This window comes from Periplaneta americana, chromosome 8, assembly GCF_040183065.1.
Source record: "Periplaneta americana isolate PAMFEO1 chromosome 8, P.americana_PAMFEO1_priV1, whole genome shotgun sequence".
NCBI lineage: Eukaryota > Metazoa > Arthropoda > Insecta > Blattodea > Blattidae > Periplaneta > Periplaneta americana.
The window spans coordinates 24,621,229-24,646,743 of NC_091124.1; positions in this window are offsets into that span (position 1 = coordinate 24,621,229).

Consider the following 25,515-nt stretch of genomic DNA (forward strand, 5'->3'; position numbering starts at 1 on the left):
ACCAGTGTCCAGTAGGCCGTAATATTTGAATCAAGATTGCAACAATTAGTTTTCTTCAATTTTCACTTTTTTGTTTTGTTAAGTTTATTTATACAATCTTTAATATCTGTGGTCATATCGCGTGTTTATGATCTGTGAGTATACCAGTGTCCAGTAGGCCGTAATATTTGAATCAAGATTGCAACAATTAGTTTTCTTCAATTTTCACTTTTTTTGTTTTGTTAAGTTTATTTATAGAAACTTTAATAACTGTGGTCATATCGCGTGTTTATGATATGTGAGTATACCAGTGTCCAGTAGGCCGTAATATTTGAATCAAGATTGCAACAATTAGTTTTCTTCAATTTTCACTTTTTTTGTTTTGTTAAGTTTATTTATAGAAACTTTAATATCTGTGGTCATATCGCGTGTTTATAATCTCTGAGTATACCAGTGTCCAGTAGGCCGTAATATTTGAATCAAGATTGCAACAATTAGTTTTCTTCAATTTTCACTTTTTTTGTTTTGTTAAGTTTATTTATAGAAACTTTAATATCTGTGGTCATATCGCGTGTTTATAATCTGTGAGTATACCAGTGTCCAGTAGGCCGTAATATTTGAATCAAGATTGCAACAATTAGTTTTCTTCAATTTTCACTTTTTTGTTTTGTTAAGTTTATTTATAGAAACTTTAATATCTGTGGTCATATCGCGTGTTTATAATCTGTGAGTATACCAGTGTCCAGTAGGCCGTAATATTTGAATCAAGATTGCAACAATTAGTTTTCTTCAATTTTCACTTTTTTTGTTTTGTTAAGTTTATTTATACAATCTTTAATATCTGTGGTCATATCGCGTGTTTATGATCTGTGAGTATATCAGTGTCCAGTAGGCCGTAATATTTGAATCAAGATTGCAACAATTAGTTTTCTTCAATTTTCACTTTTTTGTTTTGTTAAGTTTATTTATACAATCTTTAATATCTGTGGTCATATCGCGTGTTTATGATCTGTGAGTATACCAGTGTCCAGTAGGCCGTAATATTTGAATCAAGATTGCAACAATTAGTTTTCTTCAATTTTCACTTTTTTGTTTTGTTAAGTTTATTTATACAATCTTTAATATCTGTGGTCATATCGCGTGCTTATAATCTGTGAGTATACCAGTGTCCAGTAGGCCGTAATATTTGAATCAAGATTGCAACAATTAGTTTTCTTCAATTTTCACTTTTTTGTTTTGTTAAGTTTATTTATACAATCTTTAATATCTGTGGTCATATCGCGTGTTTATGATCTGTGAGTATACCAGTGTCCAGTAGGCCGTAATATTTGAATCAAGATTGCAACAATTAGTTTTCTTCAATTTTCACTTTTTTTGTTTTGTTAAGTTTATTTATAGAAACTTTAATATCCGTGGTCATATCGCGTATTTATGATCTGTGAGTATACCAGTGTCCAGTAGGCCGTAATATTTGAATCAAGATTGCAACAATTAGTTTTCTTCAATTTTCACTTTTTTTGTTTTGTTACGTTTATTTATAGAAACTTTAATATCTGTGGTCATATCGCGTGTTTATAATCTGTGAGTATACCAGTGTCCAGTAGGCCGTAATATTTGAATCAAGATTGCAACAATTAGTTTTCTTCAATTTTCACTTTTTTTGTTTTGTTAAGTTTATTTATAGAAACTTTAATATCTGTGGTCATATCGCGTGTTTATAATCTGTGAGTATACCAGTGTCCAGTAGGCCGTAATATTTGAATCAAGATTGCAACAATTAGTTTTCTTCAATTTTCACTTTTTTTGTTTTGTTAAGTTTATTTATAGAAACTTTAATATCTGTGGTCATATCGCGTGTTTATGATCTGTGAGTATACCAGTGTCCAATAGGCCGTAATATTTGAATCAAGATTGCAACAATTAGTTTTCTTCAATTTTCACTTTTTTTGTTTTGTTAAGTTTATTTATACAAACTTTAATATCTGTGGTCGTATCGCGTGTTTATAATCTGTGAGTATACCAGTGTCCAGTAGGCCGTAATATTTGAATCAAGATTGCAACAATTAGTTTTCTTCAATTTACACTTTTTTTGTTTTGTTAAGTTTATTTATACAAACTTTAATATCTGTGGTCATATCGCGTGTTTATAATCTGTGAGTATACCAGTGTCCAGTAGGCCGTAATATTTGAATCAAGATTGCAACAATTAGTTTTCTTCAATTTTCACTTTTTTTGTTTTGTTAAGTTTATTTATACAAACTTTAATATCTGTGATCATATCGCGTGTTTATAATCTGTGAGTATACCAGTGTCCAGTAGGCCGTAATATTTGAATCAAGATTGCAACAATTAGTTTTCTTCAATTTTCACTTTTTTTGTTTTGTTAAGTTTATTTATACAAACTTTAATATCTGTGGTCATATCGCGTGTTTATAATCTGTGAGTATACCAGTGTCCAGTAGGCCGTAATATTTGAATCAAGATTGCAACAATTAGTTTTCTTCAATTTTCACTTTTTTTGTTTTGTTAAGTTTATTTATACAATCTTTAATATCTGTGGTCATATCGTGTGTTTATGATCTATGAGTATACCAGTGTCCAGTAGGCCGTTGTTACTATTGTAAGAGTTCCTATTTCTATTGTGTATTATAGATGGCTTGTGTTCATGTAACTAATTTAGAGCAAAACTCTTCTTATCCAATGTTTGTTGTACTACCATTAAGAAATATGAAGAGCAAAACTCGTCTTATCCAACGTTAAGAAAAACACAAATTTCTATGCTCATTTTGGCAACCCTGCATCGAAAGAGCTTAGAGGTGGAGACAGAGTGTCAGAAAAGAACAACAGTAAGAGAGAATTATCGGTCAGATCTGTGTGTGGGCAAGACCATTTTAAAACGTTGAAAAAAATTTAGAAATGCTTTCTGCAAGAAATCTGAATATAGGTATTGCAACACAGGAAGAAAAATTGAAAGATGTAGTTAATTTATTAGAGAAACATTTTGGTAATAACTGGGAGGAGAATGAAAATCTTGTCTATTAGTTTTGCATTTGATAGCCTCAATTGTTGTAGTATCTCCAGGAAGAAATTCAACATTTCAACAAAAGATAGCGTCAGTGTGCTCATTCGTATCTCACTCGCTATCTCTTTCTCTCTCTTAACTGCAATTCATGTCTCTCCTCCGGAGACTGGTCGGACGGAACTGGTTTCAATGTAATTAGTTCCTCTTGACTATACGTGTCCAGGCACTTTCTCAGCTTTCAGCTAATGAAATTCAGATAAATTATTCTAGGAAAAATTCGTCTTTCTGAGATGTAAGCCTTTCGGTCAAATTTGATTGTTTCCTTATGTCTACTTTTTGCAATTTATTAAGTAATAAATTAGGCTTAGAATTACAAAACAATCGACGAATGCACTTAAATAATTATAACGTCTTTAACACGTCACTACATTCCGACGATAAAATTTTCATTTAGAACAATATTGATTTACATACCGTGTGTTCATTTTAAAAAAATTTGTCTTAAATAATTGAGGCGGTAGCCGGAACAAGGGCCATAAGGAAAAGTCATGTTTCGAAAGAACAATGATTGAAATATTTATTTTTATTTCGGAATATATAGTTTCTTGCTTTCACGTATTGTACAGGGACATCATTTTATTTTTACTAACAATTTTAATATTAACCTGGCTATACCTTTAGACAACCGGAAACACCGTTCGCTACCCCCTTTCACGGCTGGAGTTCGATCATACTTGGGCAAAACACAAACAAATCACTTTACTAGGTATGGGAGGGAAGAAAAGTACTTCAGCCATTTACGTAAACTAGGAAATATCGCGATTTTGAGTTCGATAATTTTCATTAGGTTTTTGTTTAATCAAAATACAGTACTGTATTAACAATGAGTGTTTTTACTCACGAACTGATTTATCCATGCGAACGTATTCATTATGCAGTGTATATTATACTGTCTACAGCACATCAGCGTACAATTTAGAGAATGAAGTTAAATTGAAAAATAATCATAATATGGATATTTAAACACATTTTTGAAAATGGTGGTCGTTCATTTCGATACAGGCTTCAGTTCTTTTGTGCATATTATCACACTATAAACTCTTGCATCTAATTCCAATTACCAGTTTCGTCATTCGTACTAGTAACTCACGTTGAAATAATTCTGTACCTACGTACTGTAAATTCAATCTTCACTTCTGCCCGACCCGCACAGATAAAATTACTCAGACATGCTATCTACTGTCCGTCCAAGTGGTTATGCCGCAAGATCGTGGAAAGGGGCGAAATCACGTGACAGTTAATTACTTAACGAGGCCCTTTTATTGAAGTTATTTTAAACAGTTGTATAATATTACGTAAGCGTCCAATTCCTAACAGAAATTAATTTTCTCAGAAAAGAGCTAAGACAGCCCAGCTTTTACAGAGGGGCGAGCAGAAGCAGGTGGGGGAAATCGGGATGCGACGTAGGCAAACGGACAGTACCTGTGCGAAAATATGATTCAATATTGAAAGCTCTTTCGTCACTGGAAAACGCGAACATATTTCTGGAACGTACTATACTCACTAATTTAGTGCTGTTTACTATATGCGGCCTTGGATCTGTGTGGAGGACAGTTGGAACTTCATTAGTAGAAGGGGTGGGAGTGAAGTACATTCAAAAACTCAGGTACAATAAAAATTGAAGTAAAAATAAAATGATGTCCCTGTATAACTGCGATTTCAATGCACTTTTATCAAAACAATTTGCATATTGTTATAATAATATTTGTGTACAAGTTTTTGTTAAATAATACATTCCGACTTCAATAGTGTTTTATATACAGAGTGTTTCCGAGGTGGTGTTACAAACTTTCAGGGCTGATGGCGAAGGGCACATGTATCAATTTGAGATAAGGAACCCTGGTCCGGAAATGACCGAGTCAAAAGTTACAAGCAAAAATAATTGTGTGGAAATGAAATAATTTTATTCCTCTGTACACCTTATTTATGTGTATTTATCTGTACATCTTACACATACTGTATTCATCTGACGTTGTTTACGTTATCTACTTACAGTATTCCATTCAATGCGCTGTCTGAGGGATGGGGACAGGAAACTACACTAAACCAATGCAGATAGCGTAATGTGTAACGGACATGGTCGGTCCTGATATGCACGTCTGTAGACAGCAGTGTATGTGTACAAGTTGCAGTGTCCAGTCGATCAGTCCTAGTGAAATGGAGGAGTACACGAGAGCGGAATAAGCAGACCAGATTTTCGAATACGGATGAGCCAATGGGAACAGTAGACAAACTCACAGATTGTATCAGGCGCAAGTACCCACGTAGGAGACATACGGCCCATACCATCTTTCCACGACTGTTCCAGAGGTTAAGGGAAGGAGGGCACGTGGTGCCAAATTACAATTCCATTTCCACACAACTATTTTTGCTTATAACTTTCGACTCAGTCATTTCCGGACCATGGTTCCTTATCTCAAATTGATACATGTGCCCTTCGCCATCATCCCTGAAAATTTGTAATACCACCTCGGAAACACCCTGTGTATATATATTATTGGAGCATTTTATAAGCCCTGTTTCTAGAGAACAAGTTTACTTTATAAAAGATCTTGTGCATCAATGGTGGATTTGAGTCGACCAGCGAGAGCTGAAAATTCGCAAAACTATGACACCTGCCTTAGACAATCCGTGACTCAGCAATGCTTACTTTCCTGTCTACTCGTATCGGGCCAAAACATTACTGTCTCAGCCGGGGAAGGTGGTGTGGAGAGTTAAAAGTAGTCTGCAATGACTCGATTGAGTTTTTAGTGTCCAGATCTGTTTTATAAACATCTTTACATTAAATTTCTCAGTTTCAACAAATAATTTTGAATCATGTTACTGTAATAAGAGTGTTTTAATGTTTTAATTATGAATACATCACTTTAAAATAATTATAAATCATCATCATCCTTCACGAATTAGGCCTCTGTAGACCTGTTTCGGCCCCATCTAGCAGTGTTCTAAAAGGTCTTCCTGGTCGACGATGTCCTCTAGGTTTATACTGCACCATAATTTTTGGGATTCTTGAATTTTCCATTCTTCTTACATGATCTAGCCAATTTAATTTGTATCTGTTGATTTTTTCTTCTACTGACTCTACTTCTAATTGTTCTAAAATTTCTTCATTCCTTTTTCGGTCTAAAAGAGTATATCCTGCTGTCCTGAAAAATTTCATTTCCGTTGCTTTGATTCTGTTCATGTCTTTTTTCTTTAATGTCCAAACCTCGCTTCCGTATAAAGGGAGGGTAATGCTAGTGTATTATATATTTTTATTCTTGTAGATTTTTGTACTAATTTAGCTTTTAATGTATTGTTTATTATTCCTAGAATTTGTGTAAATTTGGTAATTTTCTTGTTCACATCTTTTTCATTTTGATAAGAATTTCACAACCCAGATAATTGAAATTTTGTACTTGTTCGAGGCATTGGTTATTGTGTATTATCTTACTTCTGACTGGGTCTTGTCCTAAAAATGCCATTACCTTTGATTTTGTGCTGAAATTTCCATCACAAAATCTTTTAATATTTTATTTAATGTATATAATCCTCTTTGTAAATTATTATAAATCAATATAGATAAAAAGAGAAAATTATTTCTTCGATGCCATTATTTTGTTACGCATTTTAATATGTAGTTGCCCGTGTACAATCTGTTTCAAAGCATTAAAGTGCTTCGTCTGGTTTGTGTAGTGATTTACATAGTTCACAGTCTCGTGGTGCATATGAAAACTACATTTAAATTATTATGTTTAGCCTATGTATCTCAAACTGCAGCGTTTTTACTTTTGAAGAGATTATATTTGAGAATTTCTGTGTACGCAAATTTCCACAGCAAGAAATAACACAGAAACTATTAGTCCTACTGTTAAGATTATGAACACAGGTATCACTGCTTCGAACGACACTTCAAACGCAAGATCTTCTATTTCTTGTTTCTCCTTATACCAGAAGGCGTGATAAAGTCTTTGTATAACTCCTACAGATTTCATTTTCAGTAAACTGTAAAATAGAAAGAAAGAATTGTATGAAATAAAGTTAATAATCGCAATGTAATGTAAGATTATTTTAAGTTCCTTCGGTATGTCAGTTGTTTGCAAAGTGTGAGTCACTAAGCTCATGAACGTGCCAGTTTTGTTCCAGCTCATGTATTTGAAAGTTTTAACGCGTGCGTAAATGTACACATGTAATTTAATAGTATGTACGTATATATTAACTTATTATTTGATGTATTTATGTTGTATTATTGATAAGTGTATATAGTATATTAATCCTACATCATAGTGTATATTATATGTTTAATTACTATAGTGCTATTATACAAATACTTAGGTATAAATACACAGCAAATATTGATAAATGAGTGCGAAATATATATCCCGAAAATGACACGGTTTGTAATTTATTATAAATGCCGTTTTGTAGACTTAAATATGAGTATATATTATTTTAATGTACCGAAGTACATATGATATTTCCATGCAGATATTCTGCGTCATCATACGATGAAAGAGTAATGGAACGGAGAAAAATTCTCTCCGGCGCCGGGATTTGAACCCGGGTTTTCAGCTCTACGTGCTGATGCATTATCCACTAAGCCACACCGGATACAACTCCGACGCCGGTTAGAATCGTCTCAGATTAAGCTCCAACTCTTGGGTTCCCTCTAGCGGCCGCCCTCTGCACTACGTCATAGATGTCTATGAACGCAGGACCGAAGTCCACACATGTGCTGAGGTGCACTCGATATGAGTGACTAGTTGGCCGGGATCCGACGGAATGAGCGCCGTCTTAAATCACGAAGTGATTTACGCATATCATATATATTATTTTAATGTACCGAAGTACATATGATATTTCCATGCAGATATTCTGCGTCATCATACGATGAAAGAGTAATGGAACGGAGAAAAATTCTCTCCGGCGCCGGGATTTGAACCCGGGTTTTCAGCTCTACGTGCTGATGCTTTATCCACTAAGCCACACCGGATACAACTCCGACGCCGGTTAGAATCGTCTCAGATTAAGCTGCATCAGCACGTAGAGCTGAAAAGCCGGGTTCAAATCCCGGCGCCGTTCCATTACTCTTTCATCGTATGATGACGCAGAATATCTGCATGGAAATATCATATGTACTTCGGTACATTAAAATAATATAGGCTATATGATATGCGTAAATCGCTTCGTGATTTAAGACGGCGCTCATTCCGTCGGATCCCGGCCAACTAGTCACTCATATCGAGTGCACCTCAGCACATGTGTGGACTTCGGTCCTGCGTTCATAGACGTCTATGACGTAGTGCAGAGGGCGGCCACTAGAGGGAACCAAGAGTTGGAGCTTAATCTGAGACGATTCTAACCGGCGTCGGAGTTGTATCCGGTGTGGCTTAGTGGATAAAGCATCAGCACGTAGAGCTGAAAACCCGGGTTCAAATCCCGGCGCCGGAGAGAATTTTCCTCCGTTCCATTACTCTTTCATCGTTAAATATGAGGATAAAAAAAGTTTTAAATTCTGGACGACCTACAGTTTCACTTGTTCTTTGTTTTAAAACATGCTAAGAAAATAGAGAAGTTGTATAAAATAACTTTAAAAAAATTCTTCCGATGAAAGAAGCTTTTCTGTTTGAAAATATTGAAAATTTCTCTCGGAATGCTATATCACTAAAAGATAGGAGGATTGACTTGTCATGCAAGAAATTGGGTGAGTCCTGAAATAAATTAATTTTCTTGTTTGCATGTGTTCTAGAACTAGTAAAATTGTACGTAGTTTACGAATAGTAGGCCCACTTATTATATTGGTAAAATTGTTCATGCATTTGGTATGTGAACAGCACTTCACTTATTTTTTACGGCGAGCCGCTACTGGTCGCGTGATAATTTACAAAATTAAACATGAACTCCTCATTAACATACATTGTTTCAGTACTTATGAAGTAAAAATGATTAATACGATAAGTATGCCTTTTTTCAGAACGTAGATTTTAAATCCTAACTCTGTATTCGATACACGCAAATTCAAGAATTCTTCCCACCCTTGTTTTAATAGCAATCATAGACGAGAAACTTAATTCGCACTGAGACTCGGAAGTAACGAACTTTCTCGGATCTTTCGAATAGAAGCTGGAGTCCCCCAAGGTAGTGTCATTTCCCCCACCCTATATATCATCTATGTGGCAGATATTGTCCTCCCTAACAATCCGCCAGTAGAACTGGCACAATATTCAGACGTCGCATGTTGGGTCACTTACTAAACTCAACACTCAGACAGTATCTAAATTGGACCAATACGTGGCAGATCACAGTCAACACAGTTATGCGTCTTCCGTCCAAAACTCCAAACTCGGATCCTTCAAAACAATCCAATCACAATAGCAGACACGAAATCTCTCATACCTAGGAATACCACTCGCGTTCAAACTCTCCTGGAGCAACGTAGCTGAAGAAACCGGGAGAATATATATCGCAGCCACCAGAGCAATAAGCTGCCTAAGTGCAATCAACCGGCGAGACCGTTTCACCGAAACACTCATCCATCTGCACAAAGCATTGTTTTGATCCCTTTGCATTCGGCCCTCTATTTTCCCCCATCGAACCATCGGAATTCAAAGTCCGCGAAAGAAGAATCTTCCGTCAAATTTTCCACCTACGCAGACACGCCAGAAACAACACAGTTTACACTACAACAAAAATGAAGCCATTCTTCACACATCTAAACCACATAAACAGGAAGTACACACTTTTAACAATAAACCGCTTGTATACACACCACATCTTCACAAACCCTCCAAACACAAACAACAGAACAACACTGGAAAAACTCCTCTACAATTACCACCAGCTCTAACCACCAAACTAAAACACACAAACAAAACCGCAATCACGTGTTGGAAATTTGAATACTGTCTGAGAGGACACATGACAGCAACAGGGACGTAGATCAATAATATTGCTTTGCCTCATGAAAGTCTCCATAATTACTCAGACGTTTTTGCCAGCGGAAAGGGAAACTTAAAAATCTTAATAAAAATATATAAGTATTCCTACTCACCAATCCCCCACCCCTACAAACAGCGAATAAACCAAATTGGGTCTCAACTGGAATAAATCAAATCAGTCGCTCTTCTCTACTTCACCACAGAACTACTGGCACTTATTCCAGAAATAGTTTCATTTGTATGTAGCCTATATATTTGTTGTTATTTATGTATAACAGGTGAAGAGGGCGTACAACTGCTTCTAGCTAAAAGCCAGAAATGTCAATAAACAATAACAACAATTTGCAGGAGTGTAGATCAGTTTTGGATCACAGGAATGTAAGAATACTTCGAGTTTACAAAACAAGCTCTTTCTTCATAACATTAGCAAACTTGTATTTAAGCAACTTAAAAATCTCAAAATTACAATTTATAAAACAGTTATATTACCGGTTGTTCTTTATGGTTGTGAAACTTGAACTCTTACTTTGAGAGAGGAACAGAGATTAAGGGTATTTGAGAATAAGGTGCTTAGGAAAATATTTGGGACTAAGAGGGATGAAGTTACTGGAGAAAGTTACACAACACAGAACTGCACGCTTGTATTCTTCACCTGACATAATTAGGAACGTTAAATGCAGACGTTTGAGATGGACAGGGCATTAGCAGGTATGGACGAATCCAGAAATGCATGTAGAGTGTTAGTTGGGAGGCCGGAGGGAAAAAGACCTTTGGGGAGGCCGAGACGTATGTGGGAAGATAATATTAAAATAGATTTGAGGGAGGTGGGATATGATGGTAGAGACTGGATTAATTTTGCTCAGAATAGGGACTAATGGCGGACTTATGTGAGGACGGCAATGAACCTCCGGGTTCCTTAAAAGCCAGTAAGTAAGTAAGTAAGATTCTCGTCTGAGATTGCGATCAAAACAAATACGAGAAATCTGGTTGAACTTGAAAATCATTATGTGTAAAGGCTATCAAATACAGAGCGAAAATTTGAGAAGGTGCTTTCTGAAGAACAGGTACTTTTATCTATCGTATTAATTTTTCTACTTTGTAACTACTGAAACTCTTTTTTTTCATTTTTCTGTTGAACTTTAGGCCTATGTTTATATTTCTAAATACAAAATAAATAAAGTATAAGAAGTTTTTGTTTTATTTTGTAAATCATCTCACGACCTCCTTAAGCTTTTTACACACGGGGATGCGACCAATACTTTGGGAACCACTTTTCTAATGTGAGCTCTTTGATCCTTTCTTTTGCAATTTAATAAACAAAAGAGTAAACAGGCAGATGTGACATCCGAAAAGGAAGGAGCAACATTCATCTTTGATGGTAGTCAAACCAATCTCTAGAATCCTTGAAGTTGTCAAATGTGTCTCTACAATCTAAAAAATTAAATTTATTTCTTATTTTTAAGACACTGAAATATGTATTATTTCAATGTACCGAAGTACATATGATATTTCCATGCAGATATTCTGCGTCATCATATGATGAAAGAGTAATGGAACGGAGAAAAATTCTCCCGGCGCCGGAGAGAATTTTTCTCCGTTCCATTACTCTTTCATCGTATGATGACGCAGAATATCTGCATGGAAATATCATATGTACTTCGGTACATTGAAATAATACATGATATGCGTAAATCACGAAGTGATTTAAGACGGCGCTTATTCCGTCGGATCCCGGCCAACTAGTCACTCATAACGAGTGCACCTCAGCACATGTGTGGACTTCGGTCCTATGTTCATAGACATCTATGACGTAGTGCAGAGGGCGGCCACTAGAGGGAACCCAAGAGTTGGAACTCAATCAGAGACAATTCTGTCCGACGCCGAGGTTGTATCCGGTGTGGCTTAGTGGATAAAGCATCAGCACGTAGAGCTGAAAACCCGGGTTCAAATCCCGGCGCCGGAGAGAATTTTTCTCCGTTCCATTACTCTTTCATCGTACACTGAAATATGTTTATGAAATTCTTAAAATAGTCAGATCTGTCTCTCCTTTCCTTAAAGCAGTCCTGTTTATTTCTGAAGATTTTAAAACGGAAAAATACACATCTGAAATCCTTGAAACGTCACATTCATGCATGAAATTCTTCAGATTTTAAACCCATCTCAAAATATTTAAAACAATCCAGATTATAAATATGACGTAATTTTCACGGTCATTCCAGAAGTTTTTTATTTGATAATAACTGTTAGTGGCAATATTCTTAATGGAATATGTATATTAATAAAAAGCACGTCCAGAAACTAAATTTCCCTGGAGCCGTTTACCGAAAGAAAACACAATTTAATGGAAATATTTATTGCATTGTCCCGCGCCGTGGCGTCGTGGTCTAAGACATCTTGCCTAGGACTTGCATTACGGAATGCGCGCTGGTTCGAGTCCTCATGGGAGAAGAAATTTTCTCATGAAATTTCGGCCAGTGTATGGGACCGGTGCCCACCCAGCATCGTGATGCACTTGGGGGGCTACGATAAGTAGCGAAATCCGGTTGCGAATGCCAGCTATAACGGCTGGGGGGGATCATCGTGCTAACCACACGGTACCTCCATTCTGGTTGGATGATCGTGCACCTCTGCTTCGGCATGTGGACGTGAGGCCAGCAGCCATCTGGTCGGTCTAGGCCCTTCACGGGCTGTAGCGCCACGGATTATTATTTATTGGAATAGATACGGCAATTGTTGAGTTATTTTCAACATATTCTCCACCGGAATTGAAACTTTGTCATACTGTGGGATCAACAGAGAGGTGCAGACGGCTGTAACACACTGGTTCCTGTCCCATGTGGCAGACTTCTACGACACAGAGATACAAAAGTTGATGCCACGGTATGACAAATGTCTCAATTTCGTTAGGGAATACAGTGAAACCTGTCTAAAGCGGCCATCTCAAGTTACCTTGTAAAATGGCCGTTTTATCAGGTGGCCGCTTGGTTAAGGTTGCCGTTTTTTATGAATCAGCATGAAAGTACTGAATTTCATTGACTTTTTAGTACTGTGCGCGTACAACAATCGTGCATATTAATGTCAGCCTCTTCCACTCTTGCAACTAGCCTTTTCAAAACTCAATTTCTTCGCCCTCGCACACTTGAACCATTCGTAAACGAAATCATTCACATTACTAAACACAGATTCTCTCTTCTTTTTTTGGCCACCCTACATATTTTCCTCCCATTCTTTTAATATTTCATCTTAATTGTACGGTGTATTTGTGTCCTTCCACATTTGAATATTTCTGCAATTTTTCTCGCACATGTTCCTTTCTCACTTTCTTAAATCATTTTTCGCCTCACCTCTAAACTTAATACCACTCTACATTTATTGTTAGACGTGATTTCTCTCTAAAACTAACGTCACAGTTCCTCAGAATCGACGGAATGAAAAGAAGAAAAATTCGTAAAAGCTGGTCCAAATAGAAAAAGAGGAGGAAAACAATTAAAAAAATTCGAATGGTTAACTACTGACCTAAAACATACTGTGACATTTTCGATAGAAAACGTCCGTGTTCCATTCCTTTAAAAACGAGTAAGAATTTATAGCTATGCAGGGTCGGAGTGGAAAGTGACAAAAGAGTCATAAAACAGTAAGCAACTAACCCCAAGATATGGAGGGTGTACTGTTGTACACTTAGCTATTGTCCCCTATCCTCTAACCATCGAAAAAATAGGTCAGACAGTATCCGTGAAAAAAATTTTTGTTGGACAGTGACTGTTATAGTCAGGTTCCAATCCAAACAGACCCCGGCCGTTGGCCGAAGCATAAGGTGGCCGCTAAATAAAGAGACAATTTATATTGATCTTATGGAAAATCCAATTGGTTCCAGAGAAAATTGGCCTTTTGGCCAGGTGGCCGTTTAAATGAAGTGACTGCAAAGGCAGGTTTCACTGTATGTTGAAAATATCTCAATTGCTGTATATGTTGCAATAAATCTTCCAATGAAATTGTATTTTCTTTCCATAAATGGTCCCAGGGAAACTTACTTTCTGGACGGCCCTCGTAACAAGTAAACAGAATTAGAAGATATATATTTTGATGTACCGAAGTACATATGATATTTCCATGCAGATATTCTGCGTCATCATATGATGAAAGAGTGATGGAACGGAGAAAAATTCTCTCTGGCGCCGGGATTTGAACCCGGGTTTTCAGCTCTACGTGCTGATGCTTTATCCATTAAGCCACGCCGGATACAACCCCGACGCCGGTTAGAATCGTCTCAGATTAAGCTCCATCTCTTGGGTTCCCTCTAGTGGCCGGCCTCTGCACTACGTCATAGATGTCTATGAACGCAGGACCGAAGTCCATACATGTGTTGAGGTGCACTCGAATGAGTGACTGATTGGCCGGGATCCGACGGTATAGGCGCCGTCTTAAATCACAAAGTGATTTATTACTCATATCATATATATTTTGATGTACCGAAGTACATATGATATTTCCATGCAAATATTCTGCGTCATCATATGATGAAAGAGTGATGGAACGGAGAAAAATTCTCTCCGGCGCCGGGATTTGAACCCGGGTTTTCAGCTCTACGTGCTGATGCTTTATCCACTAAGCCACACCGGATACCCACCCCGGCGCAAGACAGAATCGTCTCAGATTAAGTTCCAACTCTTGAGTTCCCTCTAGTGGCCGGTGTGGCTTAGTGGATAAAGCATCAGCCCGTAGAGCTGAAAACCTGGGTTCAAATCCCGGCGCCGGAGAGAATTTTTCTCCGTTCCATCACTCTTTCATCATATGATGACGCAGAATATCTGCGTGGAAATATCATATGTACTTCGGTACATCAAAATATATATGATATGCGTAAATCACTTCGTGATTTAAGACGGCGCTTATTCCGTCGGATCCCGGCTAACTAGTCACTCACAACGACTGCACCTCAGCACATGTGTGGACTTCGGTCCTGCGTTCATAGACATCTATGACGTAGTGCAGAGGGCGGCCACTAGAGGGAACCCAAGAGATGGAGCTTAATCTGAGACGATTCTAACCGGCGCCGGGGTTGTATCCGGCGTGGCTTAGTGGATAAAGCATCAGCACGTAGAGCTGAAAACCCGGGTTCAAATCCCGGCCCCGGAGAGAATTTTTCTCCGTTCCATCACTCTTTCATCATAGAATTAGAAGAGATAAAAATAAGTGACAGGTTAGCATACGTACTTGTAGTTCATGATTTCCCTGTATGAACCCCTTTTGCTAATCGCTATTGAAAGTTGCTCTGGGAAAGAGGCCTGGGTGACAGCCGTTAAGTTACAATTCAAGATGTTTTTGGCCTGCATTGCATCAATCAAGTACGAAGATAAAATAGTAGCATATCTCTCCTCATTACAAATTCGCAATAGCACCTCTTCGTACGTTGGAAGGACGTCTTCAATCGGAGCTATCATCTTGTTATAAATATTTTTCGCCGCCGTGGTGTCCAATGAATCCTGGAATCAAGATAAAGTTTTTATGTTGAATACCGAGCCGTATTTCGTGCAAGCTCTCGACATTTCAATCATTAAAGAAAAAGTGTAAGCATATAAAAGGGTTTCTCAGGTATGAGAGATATTTGAACGGGGATTCTGGGAAGTTCAGGCAAATTCATTCACAAAATACAGATATGAACCTTTACAGTTTTAATGAGTTACAGTATAATTTCCCTCTGGAAGCTAGCACAAACTTGAAATTTAGTTTAATGATTTCAGTGGCTTTGGGAGAATCTATATTTGTACTCCTACCATTCATTGTTGACTATTAGAACTATTTTTCGCTATTTGTAATTAATAATAATAATAATAATAATAATAATAATAATAATAATATGCTGTCCAAAAATCTGAAAGTTAGAATTTATAAAACAGTTATATTACCGGTTGTTCTGTATGGTTGTGAAACTTGGACTCTCACTCTGAGAGAGGAACATAGGTTCAGGGTGTTTGAGAATAAGGTGCTTAGGAAAATATTTAGGGCTAAGCGGGATGAAGTTACAGGAGAATGGAGAAAGTTACACAACATAGAACTGCACGCATTGTATTCTTCACCTGACATAATTAGGAACATTAAATCCAGACGTTTGAGATGGGCAGGGCATGTAGCAGGTATGGGCGAAACCAGAAATGCATATAGAGTGTTAGTTGGGAGACCGGAGGGAAAAAGACCTTCAGGGAGGCCGAGACGTAGATGGGAAGATAATATTAAAATGGATTTGAGGGAGGTGGGGTATGATGATAGAGACTGGATTAATCTTGCACGGGATAGGTACCGCTAGAGGGCTTATGTGAGGGCGGCAATGAACCTTCGGGTTCCTTAAAAGCCATTTGTAAGTAAGTAAGTAATAATAATAATAATAATAATAATAATAATAATAATAATAATAATGGTTTATTTTAACTGGCAAAGTTAAGGCCATTCGGCCTTCTCTTCCACTCAACCAGTATGATAGAAAATTACTACATTGCTATGAATATAACATAATTAATACAATACAAAGCAATACAATACTACAATACAATACAATAAAATACATAATTAATATAATACAATGCCAATTCTTTTTATCTTCATAACAAAAGAAAATAATTATGTGATAATAATAATAATGTAATAATAATAATAATAATAGTAATAGTAATTGTCATACCTAAATTAAATTAAATTATTAAACTCGATCACAATTATAACTTCAATTTGACTGTGCCCGTAAGAAATCGTTTAGCTTTTTTTTTTTTTGAAAGTGGTTATTGTCTGGCAGCCCTTAATCTTCTGAGGTAGAGAATTCCATTCACGGGGGACTGAGACAGTAAAAGAGGATGAATAGTGGGATGTTCTATGGGCAGGAATTGCTAGGGTTTGGCTGTCCTGTGACCTGGTGTTTCGATTGTGATTGGAGGATAAGTAGTTAAACCGGGGACGAAGATAATTTGGAGTAGAAGTGTGGAGAACTCGAAACAGAAGAGACAGCGAATGAAGTGTTCTACGGTTACTAAGTTGCAGCCAGGATAAAGATTTGAACGAGGGTGTAATGTGGTCAAATTTGTGAGCATTGCTGATGAATCTGACACACACATTGTGCACACGCTGCAGCTTGTTCGAAAGGTCAGTTGTCAAGTCTGTAAGTATTACGTCGCAATAGTCAAACAGTGGTAGTACGAGGGTTTGCACTAGAGTCTGTTTAATTCTGGCGGGAGGAAGTTTCTGAATGGGTTAAGAGAATGCATGGTATAGCACACTCTCTTGGATATTTCCTTTATTTGGCTTTCCCAATTTAAATTTTCGTCCAAGAAAATGCCGAGGTTTCTGACGACGGAATGGTAAGGAATAGTGGCATTATGTACTGTAATGATTGGGGTATGTCTGTCGTTCATTGTGTTCAGTAGTCTCTTACGTCCAATTATTATAGCTTGTCACTTACTAGGATTTAACCTAAGTCCGAATTTTACGTAAAGATTAATTTTTGGTCCTACAGAATATAGCCTATTGTCGTTGTTCCTGCAATAACTGCTATGTGATATATTTATCGATTTTCAGACTTTTGCTCTATTAAATAACTTAAATAGTGATATAGCAAATAATAAAATCTCCTATAGGGTAAACATTGGTAATTTCGTGGCAGTGGTTATTTCGTGATATTTTTTCTTTGCTCTTTTGTGAACTAACCAATGATGTTACGAGATCCAAATTTCCGCCAAGGGATTGCACATGTTGTCCAGTTTCCAGAAACATACAGCTAAGTTTTGTGTGACTATTGTAGTTGCTTCAGTGAGCTTTTATGTTTGGAGAGAGCAAGTTAGCGTCGACTTCTCAGGCGTACAAATTTTGTGGATGTTTGTAATTACATTACAGGCTTATTACTAAAGATAAGCATATGATATTTGGTACAAAGATTTATTGTATCTTCATGAAATTTTAGGAAATGTTTTTGGAATTTTAGATACCGCTATAGTCGCCATATAGGCTTAGCTTTACTGATAGAAATCTTAGCTGTTTGAGGTGAAATTTTGTTGAGCATTAAGTGTTACAATTTTTAAAATAGTATAAAATGTATTACAATAGGAATTTTAGAAATCTGAAGACAAGATGTGTTAAGAAAAAGAAAACGGAGACGAAATGGGTTCAGTGTAGCTTCTATTTGATTTGTTATCATGCTAAGTGTCGATGATAATTGCTAGATGACTTGCAAGAATTGTGACAGAAGATGGAACATGGCTCCACCATTTTGGACCGGAGACAGAGGCAGACAATGGATTGACATCATGCAAATTCACCAAAGAAATAGAAATTCAAAAGTACACCTTCGGCAGGAAACGTTATGGCTACTGTGTTTTTCGATTCAGAAGGACTCGTGCTTGTGGACATCATGCCACACGGAACCACTATTAATTCTGACGGGTATGTTGCAACTCTCAAGAAACTTCAAGTTCGACTGAGTCGTGTTCGACGACATCGGGAGAAGCAGGATGTTCTGCTTTTGCACGACAACGCACAGCCATATGTCAGTCACAAGACCACAGACCAGATCAGAAAATTCGGATAGACAACACTGAAATATTCGCCTTACAGTCCTGAACTGGCACCGTGCGATTACCATCTCTTTGGTAAACTGAAGGAATCCCTTCGCTGAAAGAGGCTAGAAGATGACTCCCTTGTGCACGCTGCTAAAGAGTGGCTTAGACGTGTTGGTCCAGACTTTTACCGTGCTGGTCTACAGGCCCTCGTTCCTAGGTTACGTAAGGCAGTTGAAAGGGACGGGGATTATGTGGAAAAGTGACATTTTGGTTCTTAAGGATGCATCTACATTCTGTGAAAATATCAAAGCTGTAGGATAAAAATATAATTTTTAAACAAACGTTATGCATTACTTTTGGAGTTACCCTAGTAATATAGGCTATAGTAAAGTCCGTAATAAAAGTGTTCACCCTTTCAGGGCAAAGAAGATCCCTTTTCAATTTCAATTTTTACTTTGATTTCATTCTTATTATGTGTTGATATGTATTTCTATGTTTTCTTGTTATGAATATTAGACGGAATTACTATGTTTGAAGCCTTGTAACAATAAATGAGAATTTCATTTGACTTTAATGAATTTTTCCACAGTTCTTCTACCTCTCACGAAATTATCAATGCAATATCACGAAATTACCAAGGTTATCACGAAATAACCAGCCTTTCAGCTTAAGTTGTAAAAGTGGTTTTTAGCACATATTCAAGAACGTATCCAATATTTTATGATTTGTACAGCAAGTTATCGTCTTTTAGATGAAAAAATCGGAATAAGGATATATTTACACATTTGCATTTTAAATTAATTTTCATGAAATTATCACGAAATTACCAATACCCTATATAATTATATTTCTTCCTTTCGAAAATGGAAGAATTCACAATCTCCTATGTATCACTGCCATAGAATGAATAAATGTGTTTTTTCCTCCTACTGAAAAATTGTATATTTTGCTCATAGGAGTTATTACAGGAACAACGACGAATACATGTTATGGTAACAATAATTATTATTAGAGGAGAAATTTCTCTTCGGCGCCGGGGATCGAACCCCGACTGGTTGGCGAGTTGGTATAGCGCTGGTCTTCTATGCCCAAGGTTGCGGGTTCGATCCCGGGCCAGGTCAAATGGCATTTAAGTGTGCTTAAATGCGACAGGCTCATGTCAGTAGATTTACTGGCATGTAAAAGAACTCCTGCGGGACAAAATTCCACCACATCCGGCGACGCTGATATAACCTCTGCAGTTGCGAGCGTTGTTAAATAAAACATAACATTTTAACATTTTCGTACCCCGGTCCTTGGCTCTACGTACCAAGTGCTCTAACCACTGAGCTACGCCGAAGTTCAATCCATAGCATCGGATCGAATCCCTCTCCTCTAGTATTTTTGCCCTGACTCCAAGTTCGACATATATGTTGACATACATTAAGTCTGCTGCCATTATACAAGGAGCGCACTCAATTGAGTGACTTGGTGGCCGGGATTCCACAGTAATATGCACTGTTGGGTGAAGAATCTACGATATATTCTGTAGGACCAAAAATTAATCATCACCTATTTGAACATTATTTTATGTCGTAAATTGCGTATTTTTACGTTGAAGTTAATTTTTACACGTAACTTCCCAACCCTGGGTAATAAAGAATGATAATCAATTCACAGTTTGAAGAACAATAGTCACAGTATTCACTCTTTATATGACAGTTTTCTGAAAAATAATAGGTTGCTACTTACACGAAACAGCGCCACTTCCTGGCCGTTGGGTGCGCTGAAGTGATATGTTTCATCTCTTAGTAAATCTTGTAGAGTCTCGAATGGCAATACATTACGTCGGACGGTTAGATATGAAATCACAGAAGCCGAATAGGCAGCCAGCAGCACCACTCCCACGAAGTATGACGTCAGGTACACTGTACGGCATGGCCAGGACTTGGGTGTCCATTCATGACCTGCGAATGAGCTTTGTTAATTTCTCAATACATATAAGTTCCCTTTAATTGGCCCACATCGAACCTGGTAATTAATTAGTTAGTTCAGTTATGCGATTAGCTAAATCATAACTTAGTCTACATATAGGCTACTTTCTATATCGAGTGAGCAAAATATAGTGTAAGTCGCGTGAAACAAACGCTAATGCGATGGAGGGTAGTTATATCTTTCAAGCAATACCAGACTTTCTCATGTTGCGGGCCTCCCTGATCATGTGGTTAGCATGATGCCATCTGTCACACGACCAGTACTCTATTCTTTCCCCTCCTCCCTTACTGGAGAAACTGACGGGACTTGACTCGGCTCCCCGCATCATAATATTGGATAGCTTGTGGTACCTAGTCTTATCAGAGACCTGAAGATGGAACCTCACTATCAGAACCGGGACAGTACGGACCACCCGTTAGCATCGGATTCACGAATGCTATCCATGTCACCTGTCGAACTTGGAAAATCATCGCATTTAGGCTTATGGGGTGTACAGTGAGTGTAGTCCTAGGTCTGACCCTCGGAAATACAAGCCAAGACATTGATTTACTATATTTTCCTTGTTTCATAAAGAGTCACTACCTTCATTCTTTTTACTTAGTTATTTAATGACTCTGGGTTATTTAGTGTCGATGGAATTGGTGATAGCGAGATGGTATTTGGCGAGATGAGGCCGGGGATTCGCCATAGATTACCTGATATTCGTCTTACAGTTAGAGAAAACCTCAAAAATAACTCAACCAGGTAATCAATCCAAGCGGGAATCGAACCCATGCCGGAACGCAACTCGGTATACAGCGTGGCCCGCCGAAGTGTTGTGCAACTAGAAAATGGGTTACAATCCTGCCATCTATCCGTAATATTTGGAACCCGAATCACGTAAAGTGAAGCGGGTAGGCATTGCATACATACATACATACATACATACATACATACATACATACATACATACATACATACATACGTCCACACCTGTGGAGTAACGGTCAGCGCGTCTGGCTGCGAAACCGGGTTCGAATCCCGGTCGGGGCAAGTTACCTGGTTGAGGTTTTTTCCGGGGGTTTGCCTCAACCCAATACGAGCAAATGCTGGGTAACTTTCGGTCCTGGACCCCGGACTCATTTCACTGGCATTATCACCTTCATTTCATTCAGACGCTAAATAACCTAGATGTTGATACAGCGTCGTAAAATAACCCCATACATACATACATACATACATACATACATACATACATACATACATACATACATACATACATACATACATACATACATACATTTTGTTTGTATCTCATCAACTTTTAAAGCTAGCCTATATATTTGAAATTTTTAAGACAGAGTAAGGAAACTGTGATAAAATTTAACAGAGAATATTGGTTAGACTTTCGCTAATCTGTATTAAAAATGTCTAATTTATTTGTTTATTTATTTATTTATTTATTTATTTATTTATTTATTTATTTATTTATTTATTTATGTATTTATTTATTTATTTTATTACTAGTAAGTTTGAAATGAATACAAGTTAATAAATACAATGAAAGATAAACTATCTAATGGATAGCTTTAAAAAATTATAAGATGTAGAACAAAATCTAAGTTAGAATTTATAAAACAGTTATATTACCGGTTCTTCTGTATGGTTGTGAAACTTGGACTCTTACTCTGAGAGAGGAACATAGGTTCAGGGTGTTTGAGAATAAGGTGCTAAGGAAAATATTTGGGGCTAAGCGGGATGAAGTTACAGGAGAATGGAGAAAGTTACACAACACAGAACTGCACGCATTGTATTCTTCACCTAACATAATTAGGAACATTAAATCCAGACGTTTGAGATGGGCAGGGCATGTAGCACGTATGGGCGAATCCAGAAATGCATATAGAGTGTCAATTGGGAGACCGGAGGGAAAAAGACCTTTAGGGAGGCCGAGACGTAGATGGGAGGATAATATTAAAATGGATCTGAGGGAGGTGGGGTATGATGATAGAGACTGGATTAATCTTGCACAGGATAGGGACCGCTGGCGGGCTTATGTGAGGGCGGCAATGAACCTTCGGGTTCCTTAAAAGCCATTTGTAAGTAAGTAAGAACAAAATCTGCGCTACTATATTTTGTAGTAGATTTACACTCCTTGGTTGCCTCAAATTTTAATAAATTGACTACGTCGAGAACCTCTGTATGGATTATACTAATGTATAAACTGGTCCGTATCAAACCTTGTCCACAGAAGCTGCCGAAAACACTGTAAAACGAATCGTGAAGGGAGTAGCGTTGAGGCTCTGATAAGTTGTAGCGGCAGCCCAAATAGCAGGTGGCCCAAAGTCCAATAGACAGGAGGAGAAGTGCGGCTACGATCGCTAACCATAATTGCCACTTGAATGGTTCTGTGAAGTCGCTCCAAGACTTGATTGTGTCTGGTTTCCGGATATATAACATTGACCTAAACAGAGAACACATGACGATCAATACTTGAATTGAGTAGGAAGGAAAATAATGACAAACGGTTTTTGCATGTCATTTGTCTTTCTGTAATCCATAAATGCTTATAGTGTGTTAGTTTGGAGGCCGGAGGGAGAAAGACCTTTGGGAAGGCCGAGACGTAGATGGGAGGATAATATTAAAATGGATTTGAGGGAGGTGGGATATGATAATAGAGACTGGATTAATCTTGCACAGGTTATGGACCAATGGTGGGCTTATGTGAGGACGGCAATGAACCTCCGGGTTTCTTAAGGGGTTAGGTACAACTTACAGCAGCAAAATTTTTGAAAATATATTTTTATGATTTAAAAAAATATATATGTATATATTTTTTTTTCAAAATTCATAATGGTGATGAAGCATTTCCCTCATAAGTCATAAACGTACCACCTTTTTCTTGTTCTCTCTCTTTCATTTTATTGCTGAAACTCATGTTTGCAATATCATGCTCATTCAACTACATTCCTTAATAATTTTTTTTTGTGTTAGAAGAAAATAGTGATATTTTACCATTTTTTAAAATGAATTTATTTTTTTATCAGACAGTCTATCAAAGGTAGAGAAGTGATCCTGCATCATATTGTAGATATGACATGCATAAATACACACAAAAAATTTCATTACAGATTGTTGGATAGTGTTTGAGTTATGTGGGAAACGCTTCATCATTGCACAGTGAACTGAAGTTTGAAAAAAAAAACCCTAATTAATTTTTTTTTTAAATCGTCAAAAATTTTTTCACATAGCAGAAGAACAGTGTTTTGCACATACTAATTTAATTATTGTACAAGATACAGTAATGGAAGAAAAAAATGTTGAAAATTTCCAAAATTTTACTGCTGTGTACCTAACACCTTAAAAGCCATTTGTAAGTAAGTAAGTATTTGTTTTTCTTTCGTCTATGATGAATAGGGATCGGATTTCTAAGTGCTAAAAAAAGAGAGATTTAGGACTTTATAAAATCCAATTTAGGACTTTCAGGAGTTTTTTATATAGAGTTAATAATTTTATTGATAATTTTATTGTTAGGAAATTATTATGAACAGGGATAAGGCTGGTTCACAATAAACCGAGAAGGGAAACGAGAACGAGAACTGAAATATTGTTAAAATAAATGTATTTAAATGTGAGCATTCACAATTAACTATTGTGAACGCTGACATTTAAATACATTTATTTTAACATTATTTCCTTTCTCGTTCTCGTTGTCGTTTCCGTTCACGGTTTATTGTGAATCAGCCTATAATTACGAAGATAAAAGTAGAGAATCAAGTCAAGAACAGAATATAAGCTGTAATTAATAAAAAGTACAGTATATCGTAATTAAGAAAAAGGAAAATGGAAAAAGAGACATGAATATTAACTCAAAATAACCTAGGTCAGGATTTATTCTAAAAATAGAGTTGTATAACCTTGACCAGTACCGTAACTATGACTACGATTTATTTCGGTGGTTGTGTAACATTTAGGTTCAGCTAAGGGGCATGTCAAATTTCTTCTAGTAGAATAAACATGTTGTTCTTATTTATACAAGATGAGCCAATGAAACGAGCGATTTTAAAACTTTAATCATTATTGCACTGATTACTTTGAAACGAAACTTTCACTTTACATTTAAAGTGTACACAATACCATTTACCTGTACCTCATGAAATTCTTATATTCTGAACACTACATACTGCAGGTGGGACCCATTTCGTTGCACACATTCTTCGAGTCTAAGTCTAGACGTGTGACTGGACGCACCATCCTGTTGAAACCACGTGTGTCTATTGATGAGAGGATTATTGGCAATTTGTGGAGACAAAAATTCTTGAATCATTCGGACATATCGCTGTGATGTTACAGTAACAGATGCCCCATTATCGTCCTCAAAAAAATAAGGACCGATGGTTCCAAATGACGCTATTGTACACCAAACTGTGACTTTGACACTGTGTAATGATTCCTCATGCATTTCATAAAGGTTAGTTGGTGACGACAGTTTTGTTTATTAACGTATCCAGGGAGATGAAAATGAGCTTCATCACTCATCAGCGTATTGTGGACAATGTCTTCGTTAACATTTAGATGTAAGAATAAAATTGTTGGCAAAAAATCATGCGGTTTATTTTATCAACATCTTTTAATGTCTGCACTACTTGAATTTTGTATATAAGTCCTTAAGAAGAATTCTTCAAATACTGGTGTTTGACAAGCCAAGTGAAATTGCATGACGACCTGCAGGAACTTTTAGAACTACGGATCACAGCAACTCTTACGATGTTGATATTTTTCGGGTTACGTACAGATCTTTGCTTACCTGGAGACTTCTTCTTTAACGCAGAACCAGTTACTTCAGAATTCTGAATCCAGATTTTTATTGCATGGGCTGATGGTATCGGATCATTGCGATGGATATTGTAATGACGTCGAAAGAGCCGTTGTGCAGCAATGAAACTATCATTATTTTTGTAATATGCCTTAATAGCAAAAGAACGTTGTTCATCCGTCAAACGATCCATTATAAACAAATGCTATCGAATGAAGAATAGGTTGT